The sequence below is a fragment of the Echinops telfairi genome, unplaced genomic scaffold (assembly GCF_000313985.2).
Source record: "Echinops telfairi isolate 266 unplaced genomic scaffold, ASM31398v2 ScPeMD7_3533;HRSCAF=4204_0, whole genome shotgun sequence".
Lineage (NCBI taxonomy): Eukaryota > Metazoa > Chordata > Mammalia > Afrosoricida > Tenrecidae > Echinops > Echinops telfairi.
Window position 1 is genome coordinate 84,753,725 of NW_022107431.1, and position 9,187 is coordinate 84,762,911.

Sequence of the window (9,187 nt, forward strand, 5' to 3'; positions counted from 1 at the left end):
TTTATGACTATGTCCCCAGTGGTCCAGGGGGAATTCCAGGAGCTGCCCCTCCTAGCCTGAAATTTATTATTGGAGCTTTTAGGGGCTTTGTGGCTTGGTTTCCCTCCAATTGATGATCGGTTATGTTCCCTTCTTGGTCTGCCCTGCTGTGGGGGGTTCAGACCCCGCTATCTCCCGCTGTGTGTCCCCAGTATTGTTCTCTGTCGCAGTATGCTCCAGTTCGGGGACAACATGTCACGAGCTATTGTTGGTCCCACAGTCCTCTCTGTACCTTAGCAGCTCCATGCAGGGACATTGTCCTCCGGGCTTCGAACCCATATGGGGTTTACACCATCCCTTTCTCTTTTTCCTTCTTGGTTTGCTTCCGTGTGGAAGTGGCATGCCAGCTCCTCTCTCCAACCTGTAGGTGAAGTGTTGTTCTCTGTCGCATATACTTCTAGGGAAGGGTCAGTTTGGCTCTGGTTGGGGTGGGCCCCGTAGCCCACTCTTTTCATGCATTCGTCCATGTGGATACGTTGCCCTCATTGTTTGGTGTACTGTGGTGGGGTCTGTATGCCCAATCCCAATTCTGTGGAGACATAACCAATACTCTCGCCCTGGGTGGGTTAGTGCCCTGCTCCCCCCATGCCATCATCTCACTTTTGGGGCCCCCACTTTACTCCCTCCTCTTTCCCCCCTTTTCTCTTCTTTGTGTTGGTCTAACTTCCACACCACTACCTGTACCTCAACCCATATATTGAGATAAGTGGATTTTCTTCTATACCTGCTGTGCTGATTATACTTGCCTCAGGGGATTCATGTTGTACTTGTCCTTTTGTGATTGACTGACCTCACTTAGCATAATTTCCTCCAGCTCTTCCCATGAAACGATGTGTTTCATGTGATCATCATTGCTTTTTAGTGATGCATAGTATTCCATTGTGTGTATGTGCCAGAGTTTGCTAATCCACTCATCTATCAATGGAAATTTAGGTTGTTTCCAACTCTTTGCAATTGTGAATTGTGCTGCAATACACATTGAAGTGCAGATGACTGGTGTGGCTTATTTCTTACCTCTTCTGAGTATATGCCTAGTAGAAGGATAGCTGGGTCATAATTTCCACTTTCTTTAAATATGGCCAGATTGCTTTCCGCAGAGACTGCACATATCTACAAGACCAGCAGCAGTGGAGAAGATCCTATCTTGCCATACCCCCTCCAACATTTGTTGCTCTCTGATTTGGGCTAACCACAAAGGTGCTAGATGGTTTCTCATGGTTGTTTTGATTTGCATTTCTTTGATGGCTAATGATCGGGAGCATTTTTTCATATGTTTATTGGAGGTTATAGGTCTCCTTGCTAGTGAAACTTCTTTTCAGTTCTTTTGCCCACTTCCTCAGGGGGTAACTGTTTGCCTCTTTTTACACGTCAGGAGGTATTCAAGATTTTAGTAATACACCTTTTGTCTGTTGTGTCATTGCTAAAAATCCTCTCCCAATCTGTGGGTTGCCTTGTTACCCTCTTGGTGAAGTCTTTTGATGCACACAGGTGTTTTATCCTTAGTAAATCCCACTTATTGATTTCAGGTTCACCTGTGTGTGTACCCTTCCCTATTGCAGCTAGCCTATGTATTCCCTGTGCTAAGCTTCTTAGGTTTGTCCTGATTTCTTCACTGATGGTCCTGATGGTTTGGGGTTTACTTCTAGGTCTGTGACCACCTTGAGTTTGTTGTTGTACATGGGGTGAGGTAAATATCTTGTTTACATTTTCTACGTGTAGATAGCCATTGTCCAGCACCATTTGTTAAAGAGGGCATCTGCCTCCCACTTGATGCTTTGGGGGCCCTTATGGAAGATCAGTTGTCTATATGCTGATGGTTTTATTGCTGGGTTTTCTGTTCTTTGCCATTTGTCTGAGTATCTGTCATCATGCCAGTACCACACTGTTTTGACCATTATGGCTGTATAGTAGGAGGCGAATTCTCTGACTTTGTCCTTCTTCTTGAGGAATTTTCTGCTAATTCTGGGCTTCTTCCCTCTCTATATGAAATTGATCATCAGTTTTTCCAATTATTTGAGGAAAGTTAGGGTATTTGAATCGAGATAGCATTGAATTTATATAGCGCCTTGGGTAAGATTGACATCTTTATTCTAATGAGTCTTCTGGTCCACGAGTGTATTAGTCTGGGTACTTTGGAGAGACAAATCCACAGCAACTCATGTATAAGCGAGTTTTATGTAAAGAAAATGTGCATCATGAAAACATCCCAACCCAATGCTGCCCAAGCCCACAAGTCCAACATTAACCCATTTACCCAACACCAGTCCACAAAGTCCTCCACCTCACAAAACAGAGGCAATGATGCTGACTACAGGAGGAAAGCTGAGTCAGTGAATGAATAAGCATCTCAGCACTAGCAGGGTTCTCCACACGGCTGCTCCAGCACCCAGGGCTGCATCAGGATAGGTCCATGTGGCTTCCCCTTGGGGATGTCTTGTATGAAGTCAATCTTGCAAGCTGAAGCAGGGAACTGCTAAGGCAGCTGCACCCTGGTGCGACCATCACAAAGCAAGAGACCCGAGAGCTAGAAAGGCGAGGCTCATCACCCATTTATCCCTCCGCCTTTCAATTAGCCCCACATGTGATTATCGGCCAGGCTGGCACAATTAACTAACTCAACAAGCATGGGATATTCTTCCATTTGTGGAAGTTGCTTTTGGTTTCCTGTAGTAGGGTCTTGTAGTTTTTTCCTTGTATAGATCTTTTGGGGGTTTTTTTGTTAAATATATCCCTAGATATTTCAATTTGTTCTTGGCTATTGTGAAGGGTCCTGCCTTCTTGATATCCTCTTCCATGGTCTTGTCCGATGTATATGGCAAACCAATTGAATTCTGTTTGTTGATCTTGTATCCTGTTGATCTTGTATCTTCCATATTCCACTATTGGTATCAGTACTCCTGTTGTGGAGCTTTTTGTATTTTCAATGTACAGAATCATGTCGTCTGCAAATAGTGACAGTTTCACCTCCTCCTCTCCCAGATGGATACCTTTAATGTCCTTCCACTGTCTTATGTTGTTATTTAGGACTTCCAGTATGATGTTGAATAGAAGTGGGGACAAGGGACATCCTTATCTGGTCCCCTTTTTCAGTGGGATTAATTTTGTCTTTTCTCCATTGACTATGATGTTGGCTGTTGGTTTTTCATAGATTGCTTGTATTAACTTGAGGAATTTTCCTTCATTCCTATCTTATTGAGTGCCTTAATTAGGAATGGGTGTTGGATGTTGTAAAATGCTTTTCATGCATCTATTGATGTTATCATGTGATTCTTGTACTTTTTCTTATCAATGTGGTGTATAATATTGATGGATTTTCAGATGTTAAAACATTCCTGGGATTAATCCTACCTGATCATGGTGGATGATGTTTTATATATTTTTGTATTCTATTGGCCAATATCTTGTAAAGGATTTTTGCATCTATGTTCATTAGTGATATGGGTCTGTAGTTCTCTATTTCTGTGGGATCGTTGCCCTGTTTGGATATCAAAGTTATACTGGCTTTGTAAAATGAGTTGCCATCCTTTTCTACGCTCTGGAATAATTTGTAGAGGATCAATGTCAGCACTTCCCTGAATGCTTGGTAGAATTCTCCTGTGAAGCCTTCTGGTCCGGGAGCTTTTTTTGTTGTTAGCTTCTTCATAACCACATCTATTTCTTCTTTTGCTATGGGTCTGTTGTGGTTCTTAACCTCCATCTGGGATAATTTAGGGAGGGATTGTTTTCCCAAGTATTTGTCCATGTCCTCCATGTTGTTGACTTCATTAGAATACAGACTTTCATAGCATTTGTGATTATGCTTTTAATCTCATTGGGGCCTGTTGTGATTCCTCCTGTTTCATCCCCCATCCTGGCTATTGATGTATGTTCCTTCCTTTTCTTAGTTAGGTTTGCCAGTGGTCTGTCAATTCTGTTGACCTTTTCAAAGAATCAGCTTTCTGTTGCATTAATCTTTTGCATTGTTCTTTTATCTTCCCTCTGGTTTAACTCTACCCTGATTTTTATTATTTCTTTTCTTTTGCTATGGAGGCGTTGTTCTGTTGACTCTGCTCTGGGGCTGGAGGTTTTGTGATAGCATATCATTCATAAGCCTCTCTTCCTTTTTCATATATGCACTTATTGCTATCAAGCTACCTATGATATCTTCTTTCACAGTATTCCATAAGTTTTGATACATTATATTCTCATTCTCATTAGTTTCTAGAAACTTCCTAAACTCCTCTCTAATTTTGGCCAGTACCCATTCATGTCGCAGAAGGTCGTTATTCATCCTTTAATTGTTTGCCCTTGTTTTTCTGGTTGTCCTTTTATTAATCTCCAGTTTTATGCTGTGGTGGTCCGAGAAGGATGCCTGAGTAATCTCTATGTGATTGAATTTACTCAGGCTTGACTTGTGTCCCAGCATGTGTTCTATTTTCAAAAATAAGCCATGTGTGCTTGAAAAGAATGTGATTTTTTTGCATTTGGATGGAAAGCTGTATATGTGTCTATGATATCCAGTTGCCTAATTGTACTGTTTAGCTCTATAGCCTTCTTGCTGAGCTTCCTTCCCAGTGATCTAGCTTTCTGTGATAGCAGTGTATTCAAGTTACCTGCTATCATTGTTGAATCGGTGATTTCATCTTTTGAATAGTTTGTTTGACAAATTTCGTGGGTCTCTCCTTAGGTGCATATATATATTTTTTATGCTCACTAGTTCCTGGTTTACTGATCCTTTGAGCATTATATGGTTCCCCTCCTTATCTCTTTTTGTTGTTTGAACCTTGAGGTCAATATTGTCAGAGATTAGGATTGAAACTCCTGCTTTTTTCAAGCTGCCATTTGCCTGGTATATTTTCTGCCACCCTTTTATTCTTAGTCTATTTTTGTCTTTAAGCTGAAGATGTGTCTCTTGCAGGCAATAGATTGATGGGCTATGTTTTCCAAGCCAGTCTGCAAGCCCTTTTATTTTAGTGTAGGAATTGAGACCATTGACATTTAGAGTTATCACAATCTGTGGATTCATTGCTGTCATCTTGTGCCTTTTGTGTTGGTTGTTTTCCTACCTCCTTTCATATCACTGTGCTGTGTTTTGGTGGGAGGGGGGGTAGACCTTCAATCTTGCCTTCTTTTCCCTCTGAGATCATGTTATATTGGTAATTATTATCAGCGCATTGACTTCTGGATGGAGTTGAGCTATATAGTGGTCTCCTGCTTGCGTTTGGTGGATGTCGGTCTTTTGCCCACAGTGAGTCGGCCAGGATCTTCCTCAGGCTCAGGTATCTTACGGTGTATTCTTTGAGTTTTTCTTTGTCCTGGAAGACCTTTATCTCTCCTTCTATCTTAATAGATAATTTGGCAGGGGAGAGGATTCTTGGGCAGGTGTTTTTTTCCTTTCAGCTTTTGGAAGATGTTACTCAACTCTCTCCTCCTCTTCATTGTTTCTGCTGATAGATCTCACCATATTATTACCTGAGAGCCATCGTATGTGACTGTCTTCCTTTCTCTTGTTGCTCTTAAACTTTTCTCTTTTTCCTCGAAGTTGGATAGTTTATATGCATTGGTGAGTTCTTCCTGGGGGTTAGTTTGATTGGTGTCCTCTCTGCTTCCTGTATGAGTGTCTGATTCTCATTTATTAAGGTGGGAAAGTTTGCTTCCAGAAATTCCCTTGCTAATTTAGCTGTTGACTTCTTCGCTGTGTCTTGTTCCAGTAGACGGATTATTTGAATATCGTTCCTCTTCTTAGCATCTGTCATTGATCTCAGGTTTTCTTCCGCCCCTTTTATTAGCTTGTTTGACTGTCTTTCTCATTTGCTGAGGTCTTCTTGATTGTCTTTGAGATCACTGATATGGTTCTCAGCCTCCTCTGGTCTGTCTGTGAGCTCCGTGATCTTGTGCGTAGCTTCTGTTACTTCATCCATTAGCTCCTGTATTTCCTCTTAGGTGTGTGGACTTCATCCCCTCTATCGTGGACTTCATCACCTTTATCATGGCATCCTTATTCTGCGAATCTTCCCTCATCTCCTGTATTACTATAAGTAGTCTTCTCAAAATGTCTTTTTTTGTGTGGCAGATTGACGTCTGATTCTTCTATGGGCATCATTAGCTCTGCTGTTGTGTTTTGTCTTCCTAGTTTTTTTTGTTGAGAATGTTACGGTATGCTGCTGTTTACCTGACGTTTTCGTAGAGGTGGGCACCATGTTGCTGGGACACCCAGGGGCCCTGAGCTCTTTCTCTGTGTTACTGGTAAAGGTGTTTTTGAGGGCTGCCTATTATGGTGGTGGGTCAGACTGCTATGTAGGCAGGTTGCTGTGGCAACTCAGTGGTCAATGGTTATGAGGGGCCTCAGAGAATGGAGTGAGGCTGGTGACTGCATGTATGTCCCTGGGCCAAGTTGTATGTAAGTGTATGGGCTGTCAGGGCATGATTTGAAGCCTTATTTTTTTTAAAGGCACCTATTCTATTAGAAGACAATGGTGGGGGAGACCTCACTGCCATGGGAGGTGGGGCCGAGCGAAGGCAGGAATAACCCAACCGCAGCACTGCTGCTGGTGCAGGTACAGGAGAAAGCCTCCATAGGGTGGAGGTTGTGGGCACCAGTGGGGGCAGCTGTGGAGAACTCAATATGACTGCTGTGTAGCTCCAGGTTCAGTGATATGCCCGCAGCAAGGCCAATGGGCAAGTGGTAGCCACGTTGGGATCTGAGGTAGTGTGGCTGGCATGGGCCAGGGAGCTCCCAGGACCAGGTCGCTGATCCCCTGGGTTCTGGAGCTAGGCTAGATTTGGGGGAAGGTTGCCTTCTGGACCAAGGATGTACTCTCCACTGTTCTGTGTGTGCCAGGCAGGAGGGGCCGGGGCAGTGATGAGCCATGCCGCCAGGGAAATGGTGAGCATCATGCCCCACTGACATGGCAGATGAGGCCACCACATGGGTGCGGTGTCCCAGGCGCTGGTGCAGGGAGCCTGCCCAGCTGCAGGTGACCAAACTCTGCAGGTCAGGCCCTGAGGCCCTGAGTGGGTGGTGGGAGGGACCAGAGCTTGGCGGCAGGATCGCTGCCTCATGGGGAGAAGGAAAACAGCAGGAAAAGGGAGCAGCTCCCCTAGGGGGGTGCCATGAGCAGACAGCTGCTATGTGGTGGTCCAGTTACAGCTTTGGGGAACTCAGCAAGGCAGCCGTCCAGCTCCTGGTGTGGTAACCAGACCGTGAGGTGAGGGGGGCAGGTGGTGACTGCAGTGGCACACAGAAGCATCACAGCAGTGGGAAATCCCTGGGATCAGGTCACAGATCTCCGTGGCTTTGGAGCAGGTAGATGTCGGGGAGGGGCGCCTCCCAGACAGAGGGATCACCCGAGGTTGCTGTGGAGGTCTTTTCACTCACCAGAATCCTCCCACTTGTCCTCCTGGACTCCAGGCTCACTGATCTCCATGGAGCTCCCAGTATGGGCTGCTTACCTGGGCACGCATCTTGTCTCCCTCAAAAGTGATCAGCTTTTGATTACCAATATGCACAACTTACTTTACAAAATATCAGTGATAAAATACTCTTCCCTCCAAAACTATTTTGTTGGTTAAAATGTAAATAATTTCCATAGCTACTTTCGAGTTTTAATTATATCTATGCGTCAATGATTTGTTTGCATCAGTTATCTTTTAACATGCACCGTGTTGGAGCTGGTTGTGGAGACCTCCTGTGTATGTAAGAAACCCTGGTGGCATAGAGGCTATCTAGTCTCGCTGGATTGACCCAAACTCAACTCCCTGATTCAGCTGCAGATACAAGAAGTTTTTAAAATGTCAGAATCCATCCTTCTGAGTGGAGTTAGAGGCAGTTCCTTTGGCCCATTCCAGGACACTACACAAAACTACTTTTAATGTCCTGTTCACACACCATAATTTATAATGTTCTTGGACCAACCCGGGAAAAGGACATCATGCTTGGGAAAAGAGAGGAGCAGGGAAAAGGAGGAAGGCTCTCAACAAGATGGACTGACAAAGTGGCAGTGTCCTGGAGTGTTCTCAACATATCTGTGATTGTGAGGACCGTGCAGGAGCGCCAGTGATTTCTTCTGTCATACACAAGGTCCCTATGAGCCGGAACCCCGACTGTACAGCACCCAACAGCAGCAACATCAGACCCATCCGTTGCCATTGAGTCCATTCTGGCCCATGACACTCCCATGAGCATCACAGTAGCACTGTGGTCCCTAAGGTTTTCAACGACTGGTTTTCAGAGGCAAATCAACCATCTTTCTTGAAAAGCACCTCTGTGTGGATTCCATCTTCAACTCTCCAGCAGTAGCCTCACAAGTAGCCATTTATGTCATTCAAGGACTCCACACACATCTGCCTAACAAACGAGAACGCAGTGATTGTAAGGCTGAAGACACAGAACTCTGGTTACTTCAACTGCTGTCCAGGGAAGCACATGGTGTTTTCATGTGGGTTTAAACATCTGAATCAGTGAACCAGGGTATGAACTGCGAGATGTGGTTTGTTTGTTTTTTTTTATAACCTTTAAAAATTAATTGAGATAAAATTCACACAACAAAGTTAACCATATTAAAAGGCACAACCCAGTTCCCTGTAGTACTTGTATATTTGCAGGGTTGTGCAAATATTACCCCTATGTAGTTTCAAAATATTCCCATCAACCTAAAAGGGGACACTGTACCCAATCAGTCACTCCCCATTCCTCCCTGCCTGTGACTGGTTTTGGTGCACAGATGAAATAGCATCAATAATATTTTAAAGTGAAATTTTTTCTTCCTTAATTCTTTTTCTTGAACTATTATTTAAATGTGATAAAGTGTAATGTTATCATCTAATACTGCACCAGACAAATACATAGGCATACATTTCTGCATAAAACAACATGAATGCAATCGAAAAATGTAATTCATGTCTTTCCCCTCTATATTTTATGCCTATTTTATTTTTTACTGGCATTTTTGGACAATATTTATTTTCTTTTTCATGGGCATGATTATTCACACAAAGTTCAATTATGGCACTTAGAACAACTTTATTCATTCATTCAGTTATAGCACATAAGAACAACCTAACCCCCCCAATATCATGATCCCAATTCTGCTTTGCAAATCTGGCTAGACCAGAGGATGTACATTGGTACAGATAGGAACTGGAAACACAGGGAATCCAGGATAGATGA